The 27,916-nt window shown below is 33.6% G+C and overlaps 1 pseudogene; it reads left to right on the plus strand.

The window, feature by feature from the left end:
- The first annotated feature begins 373 nt into the window (after positions 1–373).
- Positions 374–27,916, plus strand: part of LOC149531657 (uncharacterized) — a 32,176-nt pseudogene continuing 4,633 nt past the window's right edge.

A 27,916-nucleotide genomic window follows, 5' to 3' on the forward strand; every position in this document is an offset into this window, starting at 1 on the left:
TATGGGATTCTAGAGCACATCCTACACGGGTCTATAATTTTGATCCCTATTTCCTCAAAGGATTTAAGCAATAGAGTAGCCATAGATAATTTGAAATTGATAAAGTTATGATGTGTATTTTTGAGGAAGAGAGGCTAGATAGTGGAGGAATTGAAATGGGAGGTGATCTGAATCGGTTGGAACCAACGAGATTAGAGAACTTCAAGGACAAGATGGCGACCTAGTATCTTCTGAAAGAAGGGGATTTTTTTCCCTATATGATGTCCATGGCTGGGTACAATGAAAATTATGCATTAAATTTGTGAATAATTGGAATGATAGGAAGGTTACAATCAATGGCATTACATTTCAAGTCACAAAGGAGGTAATTGCCATGGCAACAAGACTCACAGTGAAGGGAAAAAAATGGAAGAAAGTCACTAAAGTCTCAGATGAGGCTAGCATGAATAACTTATTTGTGAAGAATGAGGAGCCAATTTGCTATAGAGGAGGGTTTAAAAGGGATAAGTTACCTGAGCCTTGGGATGATGTGTGTCTAGTCTTGATGAAGTATCTCACACTAGAAGGTAGGTTTGGAGTGTGCTATCATTATCATTTTCCTTTGTTGAATCACTTTAGAAATAGGGTTTTCATTTCCATTCCATTTTTCATTCTACATTTTCTTAAGGATATGATTAATGATATTAGGGAAAAAAAGAGTAAAGGCTTAAACTTCACCATTATTCATTAGGGGTTAATTTTTTGTCTATATTAGTTTCACTTAGCTTTGTGTCCCCCCAGAGAGGTTGTAGTGGAAAACCCCCACCATAGTCTGATTTCCCCCTTGAGCTCCAATAAGGGGACAAAAATCTGTACTCCTAGGCCATCTCCTAGCAAGGATACTAAGAAAAAGAAAAAACCTGACATAGCCCTAGAACAAAAGAGAAACAAGAAAATTAAAGTTGATAAGGTGGTTGAGGTTGTTGGAGAGGATTCTAGTGAGGATATTGGGGGAAAAGAAAGAAGAAGGTTTGGTAGGTTAGCTCAATCTCAGGCTAGGGTTAAGCAGAAGTCCATTAGATACCATGTTGAGGAAGTTGAAGAAACTAGCTCAGGCAATACTAGTGATACAAGGGAGGAGGAAAATATTTCCAACTCCAAAAAGGATGAAGATAATGAGGAGGGGGAAAAAAGTTTCAATTCTAGAAACATTTTGATGGATGATACTCAAACTCAAGTGTTAGACAACAAAGAAAGGAATACTGAGACAGCCCATGTTTCAGCCAACTTCTCACTTAAACCTATTACTTTTTGTGATGAGATGAGCAAAAAGGATAATTCACCAATTTCCATTTCTTCCCCTGTTAAGGAAAATTTGAAGATCTCCTCTAACCCATGGGTGTTGCAGGATAAACCATAGGGATAGAAAATGAAGGAGGTTGTTGCAAAGAAGGTTGGGGAGCATAAAGAGGAGACTGAGGTAGTGGAGGAGAATTACATGAACTCGAAGGAAAGGGTCAAAGCTTTGGAGGAGGGGTTTTTCACCTTCTCCAAGTTTGGACTTAAAGTTACTCATGTTGCTTCTATTTCTCTCTAATTTCTGGCATAGGAGAAGGAGGAAGATGGCTTAGACATGGAGGATAACAAATTACTCTTCAAGTTTCTTGCCAATGACTGGGCCTAGATTCTACTTCATGCAAAGGGAAAAGGGAAAAAAGAAATCTAAGTCTTTTTTGGTTCTGTTTAGTTGTGGGGATCTAAGGATCCAAAGACTTTATATACTTTTATGGTAGTTATGGTTTTGCTGGTAATCAGCTATATTTAAGATTTTATTAGGCCTGGGTGCCTTTATGGACTATGTGGTTAGTAGCTAAGTTGTTTCCTTTCTGGTTCTAGCTTTCTGGTTTATGGTACAAGTCTTAGCCTGCTGGTACTCCTAGTCTATTTGTCTATTTTTGTTATTGGCTGGTAATGTGCTGGTTACCAACCTTTTGACTGTTAAGGGCTAAACCCCTTGTTTTTGGTCGCTTTTAATTTCAAAAACATAAGAGATACTACATTTGAAAGAGTGATGCCAGATTTAGATAAATCTAAGATGACAAAGGCCATTAAGAAATATTAAGGAAAATATTCTCCAAATTACTAAGCCTTTAACATTTTATAGAACAAGATTGAAGATATTGTTCAATAGAGCACTCAATTATAGAAGGTAATTTATTGGTTGAGAACAAAAAAGGAAATTGAGTAGAAACCTATTGAGGTAGGTGATGAAAATGATGAACAAGAATTAATTGAGGCTACGATAGTTGACACTAAGATAGTTGCACATATGGAAGGCACTAAGATAAATGCAGATGCACTAGCACCAACTAAAGATGAGGAGCAAACAAAGCAAAGCATACACGATATACAAATGTCAAGCAATAGTCGACAACATGTGATACAAGAAGATACTAAGATTTTATAGGTCAAGGATGTTTCTAACAATATGCCTTAGAACATCAATCTCCTAGCAAAGGAAGAAATGCAAAAAATATTGCTAGACACCACCACCAAGGCACAACTATGTAGTCATCCTATATTGGTGAGTCTAGATGAACTCAAGTAGGCAGAGATGACATCTACAAAGGTGAAAACACAAGGAATATCAAAAACCTCTCAATTTACTATGATACAACCTAGATTACCCCTTGTAGTGTATCAAAGAAAAGAGACAACCATAACAAACATCAGCAAATTGATGCACACCGTGTCTATAGAAGAAGTTTCTATAGAAGCATAGGCTACAACACAAGTTCCAATAGGTTAGGTAGATACTCTTGCACCTACAACAAAATCTCAAGGTGCAATTGAAGTTGAAATGCAAGAAGAGAAGAGGACTAAATAGTCAAACTTGACTACATAGCCTAAGGAATAATTAGCAATATAAACACATGTTACCTTCCTAAGAACTACTACTCCTCCAAGTCAAACACTTCAAAGGTTGAGTGTGGAAGCTACACCACTATAGTCATCATGATTGAGTATAAATAAATCCAAGGTATATTTCATTACATGCTTTGGTGATGTTAACTTGGATGAAGTGATTGTTCTACTAAAGTTTGACTATACAACTATTACTATTGAACAAATGGGCATACTATAGGATGCACTTGTAAGGAAAAAGAAACAAGAAGTTTGTAGAAGGGAGCTTAGGTAGAAGCAAGAATTGCAAGACATCAAGGACATATTTCTTGATGCATTGAACCTACCAACACCTAAAGAAGACAAGCCTATAATGGGGCAGTTGGAAAACATTATAGAATAGATCAGTGATATAGACCTAAATTTGAATGTAAAATTTATTGAATGATCTGAGAGAAAATTTCAAGGAAAGGTAAATGAAAATATATCAAGTGCTATTTCACTTAGTCAAGTTGAGTTAGCAACCAAGATTGATAGTGCAAAGAAATCCTTAGAAAATATTTTCTCACTTTACACCAAGTTGTGTGATACAACTCTATTCACACAAGAATTCTAGCACCATATTGACAATTTGGAGGGAGATACATAAAAAATAGGTACAACTCGACCTCATTCTCTAGCTTAGAGTCAAAAGCACTTTAGGAATTTGACGAATTCCCAAGGTCAGTTAGTAGCTCTACATGCTCAAGATGAAAACATTCGAGCTACATTGATCAACATCCAATCCATGTTGACCCACCACATTGAAATACTTCACAAGAAGCTAGACTTTATAGAGACATTGATGAAGAAATATCCCCATCTTTCAACACAAGAAGCCTTAGTTCATCTTTCTACTAAGTTAGCCATCCAAATCAAATCATTAGAGGTAGCTTGTGATAACTAGGATGTAGCTCTGAAAATCATACTTGAGGTCCATAAACCTTTCTTGGACAAACACACTATACATGCACAACCCATGACATAAGTGTCAAAAATTGGGAAAATAATTTTTGGGGAAAATGAATGAAGGGATAGAATGCATGATAAGTAGAGAGATCATATATAGATAGACTCATGATACGAAGAATTTATTTAGAAAGAGTATTCAATTTTTCAGTTTAGAGGTATCAACTTTGGGGGAGTTATTAAATTTTGAGGTCATAAGTTTTGCAAAATTTTGAAGTTTTGTAATTTTGTATGTATATGGATATTATATGATTTATGCTTGAATGACTAAGGTTATTCATGCATGACCAAGTATTTTTCCACTCATGTCAAAGGGGGATAATGATAATCTTAGATTGGTTTTGACATATGAGTGACAATATACTCAAGTCAGTTACTTAGTTCATGCCAAACAAGTAATACATGTTGAGCATAAGTTGTCAGATAGTATATGCCGAGTGAGAGATATTCAGCATGTGTCGAGTAACTAGTAAGTTCTGAGTCACTAAAGTGCCAAGAAAATAGTAAGTGCTAAGTTATTCAGATGTCAAGAGATCAATGGATGCTGAGTCATTCAAAGGCTAAGTTATAAAATCAAATTTGTAGTTGATACCAAGCATCAAGGACTTCAAGTGTCGAGCAATATAGTTTTGACATAGTTGTTTGTAATGGCACAAACTTCTATGTAAACCATTTTTGAGTCAAATTAATGATTTTTTTGCTATCTTAGATGGTAATAATGAACCTTTATTGTGAATCCCTATGCATTACATGTAGATAATTAGAAAAAAGGATGGATTAAGTAATAATATGGGTGAATCACAATCATTGATTCTATAAGAATTTGGTATAGCTATGATACCATGTAAGAATTTTCCTTAAGGAAAAATTCCCCCAAGAACAAGAAGCACAAGACAAGCACAATATTGACCAAATAAAGTATGATTAGAATAATGATATGAGAATGAATAATGTTCTTAGATATTGGATATTGGATATAAAGTACACTAGGAGTGCATGTATATAAAGGCCTCTAAACTGACTAGGAGTCAACACACTAATAAGTCTTACAACAAGACACATGTCTACTAGAGGTGGATTATCCTCCATTAAGCACAAGAGTTAGTGTGATGTTAGAGGATAAGCCTACAAAGATGTATCATGTAAAATTAAGTTGTAGACACCATGTGCTAAAATAAGAGTATGAATAACTATGTTGTTATCATGACAACTCGGTTAATTATGTAAACTCTAGTGTTGTAAACACCATGTGCTTAATTAGAGTTTCTTACTCCAGTGTTGTCAACATGAGAACTCAAATGAGTACACAAACTCTTAAGTGTCTAACCTAAGAAATAATAAAACAATGCATTTATCCTAAGTAAACTTAAGTAAAGTGTAAATAATAATTATTTACACTAACACCCCCCTTAAGTGCAACTTAGGGGAATGCACTTAAGCTCCCAAAAGTTATGATGAAATGCATAATGGGTCCCAGCTACTAGGCCATATTAGGTACCCATGTAAAAATTAAATACTAAAAATCAATGAAATGTCTCTGCAAATGGGGAAAGAAGGAAGACCTTATGGGAAAAACCCTCCCCCAAAAAGAGAGAAAAGTACAATAAAGAAAAGATGCATGAATGGATGGAGCAATCAACACCCCCCCATGATAACATCCATCTTGCATATACAATAGAGAATCCCTCAATGGAATCCACCCTTAGTGAAGGATCTCATAACAATAAGTGTTTGAAGGCAGAAGAAAATCCAATGTTGAGAAACAATGTTTCTCCCTTGAGGAAGAAGATACACCAACTATAGGTGCAAGTATGCTTCCCACTATGGATAGGGAGATGAAAGAGGAATCTAGATGTAGTATATGGTGGATGTTATCTTTGAAGTCTGCTCAAATGTCAATAAGTCCTTGATGAATAAATATGTCATGAACCAATTTGGTGAAAGCCCAAAATATGGTGGAAAGCAAGGTAACATTTCCATGTATGAACCTAAATTAAGCTCCAAAGATGATGAAGCATCTAGATAGGAAAATGTAGGAAGAGAAGCAATGTCACCACCCTTCAATAATGTAGGCACACCTATGAAATAATCTCCTTGATGAATGAAGAAGCTGCACCATGAAAGTTGAATGAGGGTCCTCTATGTGGGAAGAAATAGTGCCATAGATGTGGTAGAGAACACTCCCCAACTAGTAGGAAGAATCGTTAGAAAATAGGATTCTTAAGGAAATTGGAGTACAATCTCCATAGACTAATGTGTCTCCTCATAAATGAAATATTCCTCCTCTAACTATTATAAAGAAGCCATAATCATGGCATAATGATCAAGTGGTTAAGATTCATAGTGTACCCTTGCAATAAGTGAAGAAGTCTCCTCAAAAAAGAGAAGATTGATTTCATCGATGATGTCTCCTACATCTTCAATGTGAGACTCCACAAATAGCCCTACAATGTCTAGAAGGAAGTCGTCCCACAAAGTTGAAGTAGGAAGAAATGGTATGTCTTGCTACACTGAATCAGGAGCATCTGTGGCTAGAATTGGATGAGTAGAATCAACAGGAGCATTAGGAGGTGGAGGAACCATTACTAAAGTGACTAAAGATAAAATGTCCTCTAGAAATGGAGGCACTTGTGGATCTCTGTATGCTTCCCAAAGAGCCATCCAAATTTCATGAGGAAAACTTATCATACTAGGAGGAGCAAAAGATTCCTCAATCATACTTCTATACATAAAGTGAAGAACATGAGAAAGATATCTCAAAGTAGGATTCGGTGACAATATCTTTGAAGATATATAGGGAAACAATTCCATATGTTCCCTTGTTCTATGAGCAATGATTAATGAACTCCATTTTAGATAGTTCCTCAGTGTCAACTTTGATCTTACATAGACTAACATATTTGACAAAAATCCATGAGATTAATAAATGTATGAATCCCCCAAAATGAAAAAATAATCAATCAAACCCCCCTAATGCATGATTTGGCACTTTATAGGTAGTTTGATTACAATGGGCCACTTTATCACTTATGAGCTTAGTGGACTTCTAATTTTTCTGTTGACAACCTCCTTTTATAGTTCAAATCTAGAACTTTACAATGTAGCTCAAAAATACAACAAATTTGATGCAATACAAAGCAAAGAAAGGACCTATTTCTCAAAGTGACATATTTTTTTTTCACAAAATCCTATAATCTAATTGTAGATCTGGAAAGTAGATGAAAAATTACAAACTTTCAAAAAAATAAAACCTAATTTGGAGTCCAAATGAGCCTATACTAAGCATTTGAGCTTGCAAAAAATAGGATTTGTGACTTGCAAAAAAAATTAGGAATAGAGGTATCAAAAATCCTACACCAATGTGTAGATCAAAAAATTCTAGCCCAAAACAAAATAAATTGCTTGCAAAAAGGAGTCCATACGAGGGAGATATTATTGTTTGAAAATCATCTATGTTATTATTTTTCTGAGTCACCACCACCATGCCTCCAAAAATCAATTGAATCTAGATTTCACCTTAGATGTCCAATTTTGATGAAACAAAAGTCAATTTGGGGGTTTCTTTGACCTTCTAAATATGATGCCAATATCTAATTAGCACCAGCATGATCCAACCTTCACTTGCAAAAAATATCTCCTACTGGCCTGATGGCCAAAAAAATTTGGGAAATAATGCAAATCCAAAAAATAATGTAGAGAAATTGTAGAGATTGAAATAATAAAATATGCAGATCTAAAAATTATATTCAAAGATTTGAAATGATCATATCAAATTTGCAAATCAAGCCTTCGAGTGTTGGCTTGCAAAAAAAATTTGCCTCAATTTTAACTATGGCCCAATATAGGCATATTTATAGTCAATTTTCACCCAATTGATACTCCAGACACAATGGTGAGGTTCTCTTTGACTCTAGATGCTCCCAATAGCTGGACATATGTTGGATCTGAATTGAGGTGTCCTTAAAGAGGTGAAGCAAGAATGGTCTCCAATGGCTATGAAACGATGCCTCTATAGCTATGATACCATGTAAGGATTTGGTATAGCTTTGATACCATGTAACAATTTTCCATAGGGAAAAATTCACCGAAGACCAAGAAGCACAAGACAAGCACAATATTGACCAAATAAAGTATGATTAAAATAATGATATGAGAATGAATACTATTCTTAGATATTGAATATTCAATACAAAGTACACTAGAAGTGCCTACATATAAAGGCCTCTAGACTGACTAGGAGTTAGCACGCTAATAAGTCTTACAATGAGGCACATGTCCACTAGAGGTGGATTATCCTCCATTAAGCATAATAGTTAGTACAATGATGAGAAGGTAAGCCTACAAAGGTGTAGCATGTAAAATTATGCTGTAGAAATCATGTGCTAAAATAAGAGTGTGAATAACGATGTTGTCAACATGACAACTCAGTTAATTATGCAAACTCTAGTGTTGTCAACATGACAACTCAAATGAGTATGCAAACTCCTAAGTGTCTAACCTAAGAAATAATAAAATAATGCATTTATCCTAAGTAAATTTAAGTAAATCATACATAATAATTATTTACACTAATAGATTCATACCTAGCCATAAGTCACTTAAGTCTTCTTAAGGAGGACAAACCCTAAAATTTTAATGAAAGTGAAAGGAGAAAAGAGAGCAGTTTGCATGCACAAATAGAGCATTCATGGTGACTAAGGAGTTGTGATTTGAGATACATTGCAAAATCAATTAGAGGAGAATAGAGGAAAGAAATTAGAAGACAATAGAGATACATCTAATCAAGAAGTACCAAGTACACATCAGGAAAGAGGTGATCTATCATCAAAAAACATAGTGCTAACCATAGGAACATTGATGAAATATTCTAATAGGTGAATAAGTTAAATCTCTTAATAGAATAGTCTTAACTAGTTGTTGTAAATCCTTTAACAAGATGCTTACTTTATTTTAAGTCAAAGTCCTTTTACTAGGCACACTTCTAATAGGGTGTTCAAATCCTTTAATAGTGTAAGATATAACAATCTTGTAAAGCCTTGAATAGGGCAGACTTTTCACAGAGTAGATCATGTTTCATGATCAAAATATTGTAACCTTCATTGGATACACTTGATTATTGTAGTAGCGGAGATTTTTTTGTGTCATCCCCACCCTAGTTTTACCTTCTCCTTGGAGAGTTTCTAGGTAACCAAATATCTTATGTCATACATGTGTTGAATTTTTTACTTTCACACTATGGATGTATATGCTTAATTTGGTATTTCAATTTATATGCATAGATTATGAGATGGATGTGTGATGAATGATTTTGATGTTGAAGCTTTGAGTGATGATTCACCCTGCCCCCCACTTTTAGAGTTTACTTTTCCCATTGTATTTCCAATAGGTAGTGATGATATCAATGTGTCATCATTTGTTGAACTTCTATATAGAGAGGGAGACACTCATGAGCACTAGGTAAAAATTTAATTAAAATTTATAAAGTACATATTTATTTACTTTCTACATATATGCATAATTATATTAACCATATTAATGTATGTTGATTTTTAATTAATAGAAGATGGATGATACTATTCCTCCTAGGTGTGATTATAATCTATTTTTGATACATATAGACGTTGGGATCTCTCTTATGATATGCACTTTGAATTACATTGTAAATAATGTACATTGGAACTCAAATTTAATAACATGTGTTCATATGTTATTTGTATATGATTTTGTAGGGATTGTAGTTTGTTACACAGTTCGATGTTTGAACAAGTCCTAATCCATCAACCACTGAGGCACTTTTGAAGACAAATAATTTGTACTATTTTTATGTACACATTGTTATTAACTTATATTTAATTTTCATTCATGTATATAATTTGATGTATTTTGGATATAGTAATAGGAGACGGATCATACTTATCCATGTAGGCCTCAGTATAGTTTATTTTTGGCTCCTTCATCTTTTGGCCATTTGAGAGATGTCAATGATCATCATGGTGGCATAGATTTAGAGACCTCTGTGACACTGGCTACTACTCAGGTATGATATATATCTTTTTATTTGAAAAAAATGTAGTGTAAATTATGTACTTTCTAGTTTACATACTTTCTAATTCATGTACATATATAATTTTGACTCAAAGTTTATGTATCCATAATTTTAGGAATATGTCACCATGTGTGTTGCTAAGAGTATGTGACTAAGCCGAATGGAGGTATAGAGATCATCTTTTGAGGTTAGTATTGTGATTTATGCATACATAGTTCATTATGATCTTTATCAAATTTTTAAAAAAATATGTATTATAAATTACAGAACCTCACCACTTCCACATTTGGTAGCTTTCACAATGCACCTTCTCCTATTATAGAGGGACACCTATCTCTTGTGGTATTGTTTTTATTATGTACTAAATATTTAATTTATTTTCTAGCTAGATTTTTAAACCCATTTAAATTAAGCATGTACATATTGGCTTCTTAGGATGTGACACATGATGCTCCATATGGTATCCCACATGATGAAACTTCATATGAACATCTTCGAGAAATTTAAAAATCACCATCCAAGTCACTGAACATCTAAATATGATGACTGGCTTAGGAAAATACTTTTTAACATCAATAGGAATGACATTTGGGAAACCATAGATACCATCGAAGCATAATGCCATGTATCTCTTGGTAGAAAAATATCTACAAACATCACTAATCAGATGCATACTTGATGGAAAGAAACTTGATATTCTATAAACTTAAAGCTCATTCACTATAAATACTTTCAGAATTCATTACTTGTAGTAAATCTAAAAATACTTCTTACCAATTTCAACTTTAAACATACTTGAAAATGAAAAAACACTTTTACTGAATCTATCTCTCACAAAGTATGTTGAGATGTATTAAACCATTTGATGGAGAATCCTTTGTAAAGTTTACTTTCATGGAAATAAAATCACATGAAAGTGGAAAATACTACTTTCTTTCATGACAAGAATGACATCATGAAAAATAAAATACCTTAAGTGTTGATGTTGGAAACATTAATCTGTTGATTGACATAGATGGCAATTTCAATTCCTCACAACACTAATCAAATCCTTGTAGAGTTGCCATCTCCTTGAGGACAACAAAATGAAATCATCGCTATAATTCATTTTCAAATTCAAATTCTTATGACAATAGATCAACAAAAAACTTTAAAACTCATTAGTCAAGAACTCATAGACTCTATCTTCTTTCCTAAAGCTTAACATAACTTTAAGATTTGTATAACCAATCTAAAAACTCTTTGAAAACATGTATATCAAACAAATTTAAACTAGCACTAATATCCTTTAGAGATTCACCACTCATAATTGTGAGAAAGATTTCAAAACATGATTCATAACATGAAAAATCTGATCTAGATTTTCAACTTGTATCACTTTGCAAATCATCAAGCACTTAGAAGAGAAAAACCATTTAAAAAAATTATGACTCTGAATTTATAATAGTACTTTGAAAACCAAACTGACTAAATTGATTGAAAATAATACTTAGTAGCAACACAATCTGCATTCAATCCTTCAAAGCTACTATTATCCTTAACAAAGCATGACTGGGGTGCAAGAAATTTGAGTAAGAAAACTGGAAAAACACATCAGAGACTTACTGCTGCAACTTTTTCCATGCACTTCTCCTACTACATTGAATCTCCTTTTTAAATTCACAAGTTTTGTCTACCATTTAGATTGAATACACTCCCTAGTAGAGTCACCATTTTTTTGGTGTTTTGAAACACTACAGGTTTCAAATTACTCTGAAGATAATAGGATACATCTAGGGGCAACTACTTCCCATTCTTAACATATCACTTTAGACACTAGGCCAACTATAGGGCTAGAGCCTTCTTCTTCTTTAGGCTCTGCAAGACCTAGGTGGGTGGACCTCAAATTCAATTTATATTCTATTCGTGCTAAACATATTCTTGAATCTTTTAATAATAGATGAAACCCTTATTTCTCTTATTGATTCATGCAATAACATAGATTTTTAATAGGTAAATGCAAGATAATGCAATTCATAAGTTGAGTGAGGGTTAGACTTTGAAAAAATTTCAACATAAAGAGAAAAGATGATTTAATATGTTGATAACAACAAGACCTCGATATCAGCAAAAAAATTGAATGATCCTATCGCTGATTAGTGCCTTATCTATTAGGAAATTGCATGAATTAAAACCATACATCTTCTAGAAATCTTTGACATAACTCCTACATCAAGATCCCTGATCTATCTTTCACCTTATGAATAGAAATCTTCATCAAAATGAATCTCATACTCAACCTATCCTACCATGAACTCTGCAAACCCTGTGATAAATATCAAGCAATTACATGACTCTTTATTCCACAAGAAAAATACTTCAACTGCATGTGTTTTTTTTTTAAATGCAACCTAATTCATGTTCTTTGTTCACAAATTAGAAGAAATTATAAACCCATGAATAGGAGACAAGATTCAAAATAAATGTAAAACCTTTGCTATGATTTATTCATTTTCCTTGTAAAAAAATACATGAAAGATGTATAGAAAATGACTCACAAATCACCTAACCAATGAGAATTATCTATATAGCACTTAATTCTATTCATTATAAGAGAATTTATTGAAGGAAATGGTATCACAATAGTGAGCAATTTTTCTCAAAAACTGGAAACCCCATGAAGAATGAGAAAGAGAATGATATAGAGGAGAGTGAATTCTTGGATCTGTTGTGCATGTAACATGTTACCACTTCAAAAACATCTCCTAGAAGTGACAAAATATCTCTCTAATCTCTCTCTATAAATAGTAAATCAAATCACCTATCATTTGGCCTCCCAAAAGCATAAAAAATATCTCAGATTTTTGATGGAACAATAACTGCTTTTGATGTCAAATCTAGAATCAAGGCAAAGGAAAAAATTATTAAAAATGACCTCTAGAAGCCAAGAAAACATTTCAAGATTCATATATGCTTCAACAAACTTCAATATTTGCACTCCAACTGATTTTGATACTCAATGACGAAATTTACCCATTTTGCGGAGAATGCCTCAAAAAATATAAATCTATTTATAGAGCGAACCAATGAATATTTGTGCAAAATTTGATTTCATATTTGGTAAATTCATCTAATCCTAATTCCAACAATATATTAGAGTGCATATTTTAGACAAAAATTACCCCTGTGATAGCCATTTGAAAAATAGGCTCCTTCTATAGCCTTACACAACTTTATTACAAAAACTTGAATTATTCAAAAGTTTAGAACTATAGAATAATTCAAGCTTTATTTAAAAGTTTGATCTGCACATTTAGAAGAGGAAACAATTAAAAAATTATTTTTTGGACCTGGCATCTTTTCCCTCCTTTTATCAATCTAGGTCAAAGCTATTTGACCACTCTTCTAACATGTTTTATCTTGTCATTGGCTCCTTCTTGCTTAGTCATCTAACATATGCCACATGGCTGCTAGATGTTTGCCATGTCACCGATTGCCATGTCACATGATGAGTCAGCATTGTACCACATCATTGCAACATAGTGACTACATGACATGTGTCACCTTCCACCACCTCAACCTCTAGTTATTGGTCCACCTTCACTTGACACATTAGTGCCAACTCATTGCTACATGTCACTTAAGAGTTGGGTCAACATGTCACATGGTTAATAGTCTTGCAACTTCCCTTTGGCTACATACAAACCACTGTCATATCTACCACACGTCACCATCCTATGCCTCTATGAGATATGTGCCACATCACTACCTGATGGTCATTATGCTTGTCCACCTCTTGCAACATACCAATGCATATCTGGCTCTCAAGTCCACATCATCACTGAATCATCATACCAAGTGGGCCCCACAATCTCATTGGATTAGAAGTATTCTGGGAGATTGCCATGGTGCTTAATGAAAAACCTCCCATTTTTTAGTGGTAACATGGCAACCACTGGATTCTTAAAATTTTTTGATGAGTTTTCTCCTTGGGACACTTGGTAAAAATTTATTCATCTTCTTCATCCAGTCGATGATATGCCCCACAATGCATGAGCCTTGCCTTTTAAAAGGTAGTGTCTTATAGAAACCATGCAATGTGTGTGTTTTTCTATTTACACACTTGAATACTCTACCACATAACAAATGTGGAATATATTTTTAAAATTGTTTCTACACCTGTTGATTGTCTTCTCACCCATACCACTACTTTACTCTTCATTGGATGTTATTGTTATTAAATGACAATAAAATGTGGGTGAGTCCAGATATGGCTTTGATCTTTTCCTCCCTACAACTTCAGCTTGACCACTACTAATGGACGTCACCTCTCTATGGGGATTTCTCCTTGCTATTGATGTGGATACTCTACTTTGTAGCAGCCATGGGCTTCCCTCTTTTTACCAATCCTTAGACTTTTGGCTTTTGTGGCTTTCCCTACCTTGTTACAAGGTACAAATTTGTGTATTTTTTGTGGGGATATCTTTGTCTATCGTGGCAACATTCATAGCCCCCTCTGACTTTTCCAACCATCTCTTGTTCTTAACTCAGCCATAAAGTTCTCTTGAATTCATGTATCAGCTTCCTCCATAGTCAACCCCTACATCAAAGTAGTCATTTCCTTCCAACACTAGCCTTATCTCCTCATCTAGATCAAGGTGCTCCTCAAAGAAATTCTTGAGCTTGTCCTCATAGTTTGGAAGTTTATTAGGGGACGAAGTGATTGTGTCTGAGTAATTGCAGCTTGTCTCCTAATTGATCTATAGGAGCTCTTCATAGGTATCAAAACTGTCACCCTCCAAGTACCAATACAAAACTCCCAAATCTACTAGCTTCTATAGTGAGATGTATTCTTTTGGTTCATAGTGATGAGGCAGCCATTGATCTTCACCTTCACAAATATCCTTCATGTACCACACTTCCATTCTCAAAAGCCTCCAAAAAAATGCAATCTATCTTTCTTTCTCCATGTAATGCTCTACATCTAGATGCTATGTAGAGCTTTCCTTTCCTTTGCATGGATGACTCCCCTATAGATTCTTCCTGGGCATGAGTCTCCTTGTTACCTCTACCCTGCCTCCTCATTTGTTACGGCCTCCTCAGAATGAGATGTTAGCTTGAGGGGATGGTAAGGTAGGAGCTTGTTGAAGGAACTTGTAGGATGGTATGTAAATAGTAATGTAGGAATTTAGTGGTACTTTTAGGGCTTCCAAATTTTTTTTTTAGGGTAAACTTACTCAACATCTAAAACATAGATGAGGGAAAGAGAACATTTGTGAGTCTGTATGAGGATTGGAATGCATCTAATTAGAGACCCATCTATGAGCACTAGGAATGTAGTATCAAAAGAGAACTTTCCTATCGTCATTGGCTATCCAGAAGGAATCAAGCTTATGTGTACTCTATCTAGAAATAAAAAGTCAGCTATTAATAATTAAATGAGAAACCAAATTCTTGGACCTAATGTCGTAGCTTCCTAAATTGACTAGATTCAAAATCGAGCACTGCTCTATCAATTAAAACTCATTTTATCACTTTGTTACAACTTGTCAATTTAGTGCTAGGAGGTCCTGTGGTTGGCTTTAAAAACTAACAAAAACACTTGCCCAAGCTCTGAGATCTAACATGTTGATTCTTTGTTCCACATTCCTACACCCTACCAAATCTCATCTTGGGATGGATTCTCAGTCAAAACATATTTACTATTGAAGTTTCCATCTTAGAACTTCCTCCAAGAAAATATGTTAGAAAACAATAAATCACATATAGAATCGACTCTGGAAATAGGGAAAACTGACACTTGGGGAAACAAAAACTATGACATTGGTTCATTTTCACGAGGATAATAGGAATCTAGGATTGGGGCTCATGATGAATAATTGGACACAAATGGAAAGTGGTCAAAGTGGGCTACTCAGAATTTGTAGACTAGAAACACTGGTAAAAAGGTGATTTTTCAAATGGAATGGACCTAGGAAAGTTCATAAATAGATTCATCAAGATTTCAAAATTGCTATACTAGAAGTATTTTCATAATAGAACACAATGATATAATTCATTTCATTTCACCTATAATATATTCAAAGTTATGACCTCACGAATAGGGGTACTGACAAATCTACACTTCTTGACTCTAGTAAAAAGTTACAAGTTGCATTTGGAATCATGTTCAAAAACTAATCAAATAGATTTATCATAAGCTCAAAATTGAAACATAGAAATTCTTTGACCTCTAAAATGCAACATAAAAGGAATTTTCTTAGTTTAATGAACTGGGTCAAAATTATAATAAGTCAAATAGGGCTTTCTAGAATTCAAAACAATTCACATCAACATGACATCTATAAAAGACCAACTTTGAAGGATTTGAAACCTAGTCAAATAGACTCAAACGATTTGAAACCTAAAAAATGTTCTCTAGCATGGACACTGAACACTCCTAAAGTGGTGAGTCATGAAAAATTACTGGGTGTGAGATATTCAATTGCAAACATAGCCTAATATCACTACTTGACACTTAGGCAAAAAATGCAGAATTGAACATTGCTCAAAACAAGACTTCACAGGATGGCTTGGAATGGCAATTTATCATCATGGGATGAGTGGATATATTTAATGCAAGGTTTTAGAAATATTAAAAGCTCTTATGCCTCACAAATTCAACTGGGTACACGTATCAAAAAACATTCATAGGGCCTAATTTTTTTAATGGTACTCAAAATAGGGGCTTCAATTTTGATTCCCAACAAGTTCCAAGGATTTAGTTTTGAAATTATTATATTTACATAAAGAAATATGCAAAGTGTTGTTTAGAATCTAGAAGAAATCTTTAAGTTTTGTTAGTTTGCATGTTACTGTCGAGCATGAAAAGTTTCACTATAGTTGCCAAGTGAAATATAGTTAGTGCCAAGTTATTGTAAGTGATAGTGTTGACCAAGCTCGTAGTGGTTTCCAAGTGTAAAATAAAGTACATGGAACCTAAGTGAGTTGAAATTTATATTCAAGCTGAGCTTATAGTTGTGTAAGTATTGAGCATTAAATGCAAGGTCTTAAGGTCTAAATGATCAATTTTTGACTCATTTGACATCATTAGAAATTGGAGAGAGCACAAAGAGGTAAAGGAAAATTTAAGAGACCATTCCAAGCATTTTCAAAGTGAATTCAAACACCATTCAACACCATTCATTAGATTTGAAAAGGTATTTATCATGTGTTGAGTTATGTTGTTTTGAATTTGTGCAAACCCTAGATATTAAATGGAATTTAATTCTCATGCTACTAAGGTCAAAGAAGGAAATTAACTTTTAAATGTTCAAATTAACAACAATGAGATTAGACAACCAATTTTCAAAGTAATTCCTGACATTTCTTATAAATAGGACCCGTCTAGTGCATTATCCATATACCACCACAATTTCTAATGATTCAAGATATTAGATGTTGTTACACATGCAAGGTGGGTAGTATAGGAGACATGGAAATCAAATAAATATATGATAAATTGTGTGAAAATGGAATACTGAAGGAGGAACACAAAATTATAGAAAGAAAAGGGTTAACCCATGTTCTAGAATTTCCAAACATCTTTAAGACAGAATGGATTAAGATTGTCTTGAGTAGAATTCAAGATAATTTTGTATGGTTTGATAATGGACCTCTCAAGATAACAAAGAAGCTTGTGCAGAGGGTAATACATTATCCAACCCTAGACAAACTCATAACCATGAGAAGTGAAGCAAGAAAGGTGATTAAGGAGAACACAAGGGGCTGTGTGGAAAAAAAGAGGAATGAAAATTAACACCATCATTGATCCCATAATTTCTTTTGTATTTAGGATAATTTTACACAAATTATTTCAATTAAGTAGGTTGAATAGTGTACCTTGTATTTTTTTTAACGCAGGCTACATGATAGTGAAGAAATATCATACTTATGACCTTGCCAAGTTTCAGTTGCAACAATTATTAGAAAAATTTGGAGCTATAAGGAAAATCAAGAGTGCACAATGCAAGTTTGGATTAATACTTTTATGTGTATTTTTCTATGTGTAGAGCACATTTCTTTCCTTTTAGAAGGTATCATGTAAGACAAATAGATCTATCATAGTGAAAATAGGTGAATTCATTGAGTAGATGGAAGAGAACTTTGAGTTTGTTATGACTAGTTATTTCAAGGACTTTAAGAAGTCTATGAAACAAAGATAGGATTCTAGTGTCACTAGTTGAGACATATTTGAATGATGTTTTCTTTCTAGTTGATACTAACTTTAGATATGTAAAGGATGTAGTTCCAAGTGTAAGATGGTTAAGACCTCTAGGATACGAGATCAATATAGATGAGGCATCTATAGAAATTACAACTTTTATTGAAAAAGAAGTAGATAATAAGGCTACTACATTCAGAAATTATAATGTTTCTAAATCAAAGATAACTATGGACTTAAAAATAGCAACATTATTAAGAAAGAATAAAAAAATGGTCAAGAAGCTTAAAGAAAAATTTGGTGGAGCAGAGGAAGATGAAGAAGAGGAAGACAATGAAGATGAAGATGTTCTTGCTCAAGCACCACTAGCCCTAACTAAAATTCAAAGAGAAGATAAAGGAGAAGAATAAGTCGAGCTTGAAGAAGGTGTGAAGGGAGAAGAAGCCAGTGAAGTACCTATAGCTACAAAGAAGAAGAAGAGTAAAGCTAAAGCTCTAGTAGTCAAAAATCCAAAGAAGGGTGTAAAACCTAACCCTACAATTCTAGCTACTTGAACCAGCACAAGAGCTACTACTAAGAAAGATCAAGAAGTGGTAAAGAAAAAAGAAATAAAAGCTAGGAGAGCTATACAAGTTGATGAGTCTGTGAAAAGGCCAATGAAAAAGTATGTTTCTCTAGTTGAATCAGATTAGGAGAGGACAAAATCTAATGATAATAGTCAATTCAAAGTGGTAATTAACAATCCTTCTTTTGATTTAGATAATCTATGTGAAAATATAAAGAATAATGCAGATTTGAGTGGATTTTCACATATTGAATTTTATAAGCTTGGAAAGTTAGACATGGCTAAGGTAGAAGAGTCAATATATGCCATGATAACAACATTTAAGATTACTCCAATTAATATTTCTAACTCTCTACCAAAGGAATTATATGATAGAGTTGAAAAAAGGTGAAAATATAGTCTCACAAGAGAGATAAACATAATAGAGACTAGAGGTAATCAAATCAGAGGTAATTTGGGCAACTAGGGATTTTTTTAGAACAGTTAAACTACTATGGAGCATAAATAAGACCTTTATTGCCCTAGTTCCAAAAAATTCCAATCCTTTGAATTTGAATGATTTTAGACCTATAAGTCTATGTAATACTATCTAAAAGGTCTTTTCCAAGGTTTTAGTGAACACATTAAAGCTTTTCTTGGAAAAAATTATTGGTAGTCCTTATTACCGATATGTTCAATTTCATCTTGGGATGAATTAATTTCAACCTTCATGAAACAATTTGGGGAAAGAATAAGCATCTCTGATTATTTTGATAAGTTCTTAAAAATCCAAATCAAGAATGATTAATTAGTTCCTAAATTTAATATTAGATTTTCAAATGTTTTAAATGAGATTCTTGAAAGGTGTAAGTTGGATGATCAAGTGTGTTTAGTGGTATATCTCGACACATTTGATAAAAATATGAGTTATCTATTATGAGATAAAGAACCTAAGACTTTGTATTAGGAATTCATGATAGCAATGGAGATCAAAAACAATATAAAGTACAGATTAACTAGGAGTCACTTCTCTAGGAATGTTTGGTTAAAAGATAAGGTCATAAGGAAGAATCAATGTCATAAAGAGTGTTTGATTTTAGATCAGAAAATAGGTACTACTTCTATTGTAAGTTATTTTGTAGAAAATTCAAAAGTAGCATTGCAAAAAGGAACTAAGTCTATCCTTGATGAATTGAATGCACATGTTTATAATATCACAACAGCAAAAGATAGAGTTGATTCATTTGACAAAGTATACATGCAAAATATAAATTCAGTGGTTTCTTCTCCTATTGATGACTTGTTTTATGTTGAAAACATAAGTGATCATGAAGTTGAAAGATGTTCATCTCAATATGATGATAAAGAAGCTGAAAGTTATGTTTCAAGTGATGAAAGTGAAGTTGCTAATCTAATGTATTATGAAGAAGCATCATGTGAAGACAATGATGAGAGTTGTTCCTCAAGTCAAGAAGAGGATAGTGGTAGTACATGTTCATCTTCATGTGAATCTGATGCAAATTGGGAAGAATAAATCAATGACAAAAGTGAATACTCTTATGAAAGTAAAGCTATGAGTTCTTTTCCTAATTCTAAAAGTGAAGTTCCATTCTAGAGTTATACAAGTCAGTTTGATGTTAAAAGTTATGAAGAATATTTATCTATACAATATGAAAATAAATAAATTATCTATAAGAATGGAGTACCTGATTGTGTAGATGAATGTCTTGAAGATATATGTAGTAGTAACCAATGATATTAAAATGATTCTGAGGTGAATGCATCAGCACCTAAAGATGATTGGTTTGTAAGACATTTGAATCACATGAATGAAGAAAATGCAAGTAATATTGACTCATAGTCTACATGCTTTGTTGATGGAGTTAATGGTGTGTCTTTGGGTGATGACTTTAATTTTTCTTCTTCACATGCTGAAAGTGTCCATGATAATGGTGTTAGAAATGGTTTTAAGGTTTTCACTAATTTTTTGTATGGTGAAGAGTTTAATGTTGATCGGCACATCACTTGTTATAATGTCTACAAAGGAGCTTTGCATGGAGTTATCAACCTACTTTTTGAAGAGCACATGGAATGTTTAGATTTAGTTGAGGATGATTTTAATGATGATACATTATTTTACTATTGTAAGAGATTAGATTGTTCTTTTTCTAGATGTGATAGTGAAAATGATGATGTCACATCTCATGAGATTGATAACAAAGTGTTTTATGAAGTTATTAATGAAAAACAACATGCACCTTGTAATGAGTTTCATGATGAATACTCTAATAGGATGGCTAATCCATTTGCTGATTTCAAAAGACTATTGGAGGATTATGGATTAGTTTCAAATTCTGACATTGATGATATTTGTGAGTACAAATCTGATTTCTCATGTGAGTACTCTTCGGTTATGCATAAGGATACACAATTTTAAGGTATGTGTGATCCCTTTCCCCAAGTTCAGTATGAAGCTTTCATACTCAAAACCAATAGCATACATGATTCATTTGTTGAAGAAGATTTTCATTTTGAGTCTAATATTTTTGAGTATGCTGAGAAAAACTTCCATAATGAGCAAGTGGTTGAAAGTGAATCTAGTTTTTATATGTGTTATGAAAGTGAAGATGTAGATTTAGTTTGTCCAAGTGAGTTGATTCATAATGCTAACCTAATTGGTGAGACTAACATGAATAATATTTCTAGCTTACCTCATGCATATTCAGATGAAAATCAGATTTATGACAAAGGTAAAAGTTTTTGTTGAAGTTTGGTGACCTAGGGCCATTGTTTGTACATAGTAGAAGTAGTTGTTTTTGCTTTCAATAAAGTTGTTCAAGAGAGAAAGTTTTTTCTGCTAGGTGTGTTGTCTACTTCTTCTAGAGATATGAATCCTTTCCATGCCCACAAGGGACATGTATCCCCAAAAAAAGCCACTGTTGGGACTCAAAATCAAAGCCCCAATTTTGAGTGACATTGAAAAATTAAGCCTTATGAATGCTTTTTGATGTATGTGTACCCTATTGAACTTGTGAGGCCTAAGAGGTGTTTAATGTTTCTAACTCCTTAAATTTAGTATATCCACTTATCCCATGACAATAAATTGCGATTTTGGGCTATTTAGTGAAGTCCTATTTTGAGAAATGTCCAATTATACATTTTTTGCCTAAGTGTCAAGCAATGATAGGATGTTGTGTTTGTAATTGAATATCTCACACCTAATAATGTTTCATGACTCACTGCTTTGGGAGTGTTTAGTTTCCATACTAGAGAACCTATGTTTTAGGTTTTTAATCATTTCAAATCTATTTGTCTAGGTTTTGAATCCCTCAAAGTTGGTATTTTGTTGATGTCATGCTGATGTGAATTTTTCTGAATTTTGGAAAACCCTGTTTGACTTGTTATAATTTCAACCCAATTGATTGAATTGAGAAAATTCCTTTTGTGTTGCATTTTAGAGGTCAAAGACTTGCTATGTTTCAATTTTGTGCTTACAATGAATCTGTTTGATTAGTTTTCAAACGTGATTCCAAATTCAACTTGTAATTTTTTACTAGTGTCGAGAAGTTTAGATTTGTTAGTACCCCTGTTGGTGAGGTCATAACTTTGAATCTTTCATAGGTGAAATCAAAAGGATTGTACATTTATGTTATGTTGGTGTTTGAAATGCTACGGGTTTCAAATCACCCTGATGAGAACAAGACACATCTAGCAATGGCTAACTCCCATCTTTAACATGTCATTTCAAACACTGAGCCAACTATAAGGCTTGACTCTTCTTCTACTTCAGGCTCTACAAAACCTAGATGGGTGAACCTCATATTCAATTAATATAGTACCAACGAAAAAACATATTCTTGAATCTATTAAGAAAATTTAACCCATATATCTCCTAATAACTATGCAATAACATAGATTTGCATTACCTAAGTGTAAGATAATGTGATTCATAAGCTGAGTGAGGGCATCACATTTAGGTTCATCAACATGAAAGGGAAATAAAATTGATTAATGGTGTTGAATTTAGCAAAACCCCAAATATGTAGCAGTAAGAGTGAATGATCTTGTAATTGATCAGTGCATTATCCATTGGGAAGTTTCATGAATCAAATTCATATATCTATGATATCAAGGTCATATTCAATGCACCTAAACATCAGATCTATCCTAATAATTTGTGAATCAAACATCAATGCTCATAAAGACCTCATTCTTATGAAATATCCTTCTCAAAATAATCAACAATTCTGTCAAATGTATTAAGCATTTATTTGGCTCTTTTTTCTAACAACAAAACACATAAGACATACAACTTTAAGGGGATGAAAATGGGTCTTAGTTCTTTGTTCCTAGACCACATAAGATTGTAGATTACTAAGATAAGAGATGAGAATAAGAATGAAACTAAAGAAATCCTGGCTGATTCATATTCATTTCTTTGAAACAAAACATTCAAATGCATGAAATCAAAACATAAAAACACCTAATAGATATGAACTTTCTATGTTATCTTCATTATTGCTATTAATACAAGAGAAAATGCTAAAGAATGTGGTGTCATAGTGATGGGAACACATCAAGACTAGAACCCTAGTTTCAAAAATTTGAGAGAACTTTAGATTGAAACACACATGGTATCACAAAAATGACTCTTTTTTTTCTCCAAAACTAGAACGATTTAAATGAGAAAGAAAGAGAATGATATAGAGGAAAGAATTACTAGATCTATTCTGCATCTAACATGTGTCCACTTGGAAAACCTCCTCAAGAAGTGAAAAGAATCTCTGTAATCTCTCTCTATAACTAGATATCAAATCCTTCATCATCACTAAAAATTGGAGCCAAATTATACCAAAAAGGCATAACAATGTCAAAATAAATCCAACTGACCTTTTAACATGTGTTTTTACCAAGCCTATAACTGCATCTTTAAATTTTTCCCATTTCACTAAGAAGGCACAAAATTTACTTTCCTACCTATAACTCAAACCAATGAACACCTATGCTATAACAAACTCCAAAATTGGAAAGTTTATCTTCTCCTAGTTTTAGAAATATATAATAAACCTATATTCACTTATCGAGAACTCTCAGAATCTCATTTGGAAAAAATACCCTTGTTGCAAATGGTTTCTAGTCTAAACTTTAAAATTTCAAAAATTTAAAATAATTTCTAAATTTCAAACTTTAGAAAATATGCCTCTGTTCACTTTAAAATCCATGCGAGACCTTTTGGAGAAGAAAAAATGACATTTAAAAAATCATTTTATTTTTTACTCTCAACTTCCATTTTAGGTCAACCTTTTTTGACTGAGGTGCCACATGTCAACCTCTGATTGGCTCATTTCTTGCTTTGTCATCTAACCCCTCCAATTAGGCACCACGTGTTAACATCTCATTGTTCCTCTATTTCACCATGTCAGCACACCATGTCATCAAGTGACATCACTATGCCACATCATCAGTCACTATGTTGCTATCCCAGTCAACATTATGCTACATCATTAGTGGCATAGCAACCTTGTGACACGTGTCATCCTCCACCATGTCAGCACATGGTCATCAGTCCACCTCACCATGCCACATCAGCACCGCCTTGCCATGTGATAACATTTTATTTGGTCACCATGTTGTGATGATAATAGTAATGCACCTTCACCTTGCGGACATGCCGACCATCGTCAGATCTACCACGTGTCACAATCTAATCCATCGTTGAAATCTAGAACACCACATCAATGCCTAGTTCATTAATCTATCATCACATGCTACTACTTGTTAGTTCTTAATTTACCAATTGTATTGTGCAAGCCCCACAACTCCTCCTATCATATTTCCATGGTTTTTTGGTGAGTCACTATGTCACTACTAGAAAAGATCACCATTTTCCAATGGTAACATAGAACTTTACTAGATTTTTCAACTTTTCCAGTGCCACCTGGTCATGCTAATGTCATATTTTTTGTATTATGTGTTCCTTAAAAATTAACCACTTGGTTGCCTCTAGCTAGCTTCATCATCCAGGTCAGGTCCTACAAGCCACGACTTCCCAACTAGGAGTTGTCTTTAAGACATCCTATTATGCATGTTTAATTTTATTTAAAGAGATTGAACTCTCTAATCATGGAAATTGTGGGATAAATTAAGGCAGACGTATCTCCATTCTCCCTACCATAGACATGGATTGTCCGTAATTGTTGTAGATGCCCCTTTATTTCACCTCCACCCACCTTAAGACCCTCTTACAAACAACTCATATTGAAGACTCCTATAGTGTACACCTTCTCAAAGTGGTATTAATAAATCCTTTTTTCCCTTTCTAGATTAGAGATAACAGATTACAGGTTTTGTGATGATCCACTTCCATTTTGATTATCGCAAGTGGAGTATGCCCTCACATATGATTTTTCTTGCACTTTTTTGAGATGGGAGGCATGAAACTACATAGAGATATACAAGCTAGATTGTCAAAGGTACATAAGTGTAGAGGTGTTCCTTTAAGTTTCCCATTCTTGTTGGTTAATGTTACACTAACTATGTTCACATCGCATATGTTCCTTTCAAGGTTGAAGGACAAGAAGATTTTAGAGCTTGCCATACTAGATTTCAATATATTGTAGTGTACCTACAAGATGGAGATGAAAATCCTCTCCAAGTATATATTGATTATGTGTTGCATTCTAGTATCCAACACGACTCCCAATCTTCAATAATAATGTAATTCATATTAATATTATTAAAATCCATTTCCTTCATTTCCACACTTCATGCCATGGATTGCTCAAAACATGGGCTAGTACTCCTTTTGGCATCCCCTACTACCATTTGGAATAGGGATGGCTCTTAGATGCTACTCCTATCATTCTCCTATTGGCTTGTATGTGGAGTTGTGATGATCTTACCTATCATGAGTTTATTCAAAATGGATCCTCTACATTGAAAAATGGTGGCTCTGCTTCAAGCCTTCTCCTTTGCATTGGATAGTGCTCTATTTTTTATGAGTCATGCCTTCTCTTGTTCAATGTGGGCCTCTTGTATGGATGCCTTGTTTTGTTCTTGTTTTGCACTAGGGATCTCCTCCTTTGACTATGGCTTTTAATATTGATATTGCCCTCTTCCCTTGATTTTTCTTCTATCCATGCCATTGAGATTTCCCCTCAACATCATCTGCTTGTAGAAACTTGTCCATGCTGACTTGCTTGTGACTTATTTCCTTCATGCACATGGTTTTGTTAGGCATGGAAATCCTTGCTGATGGAACTTTTCATTTTGTATTGGTTTTCTAATCCATAGACCATCTTCATTCCACCAAGGGTTATCCACACTTTTGCACTGGGGCACATACTTTTTAATGGTAGTCAAATTTCATTTCAATTTTGCATATCAAATATGTTAAATTAAAATGTGAAATGGAAAATATGGTAAGATTGGCACTTGGAAGTAATATTTTATTGCACGTGGTCTACATATTCATATTCACTTGCATCCTAAGAAACCCCTTTAAAATCATTTGTCACTTTCCACTTGTCTAGAGGCTTTAATAATGTTGTCACTAATCTTAGCTTTCTTAAAATCTATTTTGTTCTTGTTCATCTTTCCTAAACCATCTGCTTTATAACTAACCATATCATCAGAGTGAACAATTAATATTTAACTTAAAAGATTTGAAATACCCCACTTTGAAAATCATATATCATACCCATTTCATCATCTTAGCACACCATTCCCATAATACATAGTGAGTCTCTGACCTTTACAATGAAATGCAAAAGGAATTTCCTCATTTTGGTCAACTAGGTGAAAATTATAACAGGTCAAACAGGGCTTCCTAGAATTCTGAATGATTCACATCAGCATGACAACAACAAATGACCAACTTTGAGGGATTCAAAACCTAGCCAAATAGATTTGAAACAACTCAAAATCTGAAACATAGGCTCTTTGGTATGGGTACTAAACACTCCCAAATTGGAAATTCATGAAACATTACTAGGTGTGAGATATTCACATGCAAACATGGCCTCATGTTACTATTTGACACTTAGGTGAAAATGCAGATTTGACAATTACTCAAAATAGGACTTCATAAAATGACTTAGAATGACAATTTATCTTCATGGAACACATATTCATACTAAATTCAAGGTGCTAGAAGCATCAAACACCTCTTGGGGTGCAAAAGTATAGTTAGGTACATATGCATCAAAAAGCATTTAAAAGGCTTGATTTTTCAATGGTACTCAAAATCGGGGCTTCGATTTTGCATCCTAATAGTGGATTTGTCTGGGGACACATTTCCCTTGTGGGCATGGAAAGGATTTAGATCTTTGGAAGAATCAAACCACACTCCCAACAACAAAAAATTCCTCTTGAATACATTTACTGAAAGAAAGAAAAGAAGTACTCCTACTATGTACAAGCGATGACCCTAGCCAACCAAACTTCAACAAAATTATCTACCTCTATCATAAACCTGATTTTCATCTGAATGTGTATGATGTAAGATGGAAATATTTCTTGTATCAGTTTCACCAATTAGATCAGAATTTTAAACAACTCACTTGGCAAAACTAAATCTACACCTTCACTCTCATAATGCGTACATAAAAACTAGCTTCACTCTCAACAATTTTCTTATTATGAAAGTTCTTATCAGGATGCTTAAAAATATCAAACTCAAGCTGAAACTCTTCCTCATTTAATGAATCATGCATGCCATCAGTTTTGAATATGAAAGCTTCATACTCAACTCGGGGAAAGGGATCACACATACCTTGAAAGTGTGCATCCTTATGCATAACTGGATGGTATTTGGGTGAGCAATCAGATTTTTATTCACACATGTCATCAATGTCATAATCTAAAACTAATGTGGGATCTTCAAATGGTTCTTTAAAATCAACAAATGGATTAGTCATCACCTTAGAGTGTCCATCACAAAACTCCTTACAAGGTGCATGTTGATTTTCAAAAATATCTTTTCCAAACACCTTGTTATCAATCTCATAAGATGCAAGATCATCATTACTTTCACTACCACATCCAAAAGAAGATAAATCTGATCTCTTACACTAGTAAGACAACATATTATCATTAAATCATCCTCAACTAAATCTAAACATTCCATGTCATCTTCAAACAATGGCTTGATAATTCCATGTAATAATCCTCTTTGAACATCTTGAGAATCTATAGGCTGATCATCATCATGATCTTCATCATATAAAGCATTATAATACAGTATAAACTCACT

Source organism: Cupressus sempervirens, chromosome 11 (genome assembly GCF_028749045.1).
Source record: "Cupressus sempervirens isolate cs-2001-9-10 chromosome 11, ASM2874904v1, whole genome shotgun sequence".
In the NCBI taxonomy this organism is placed as follows: domain Eukaryota; kingdom Viridiplantae; phylum Streptophyta; class Pinopsida; order Cupressales; family Cupressaceae; genus Cupressus; species Cupressus sempervirens.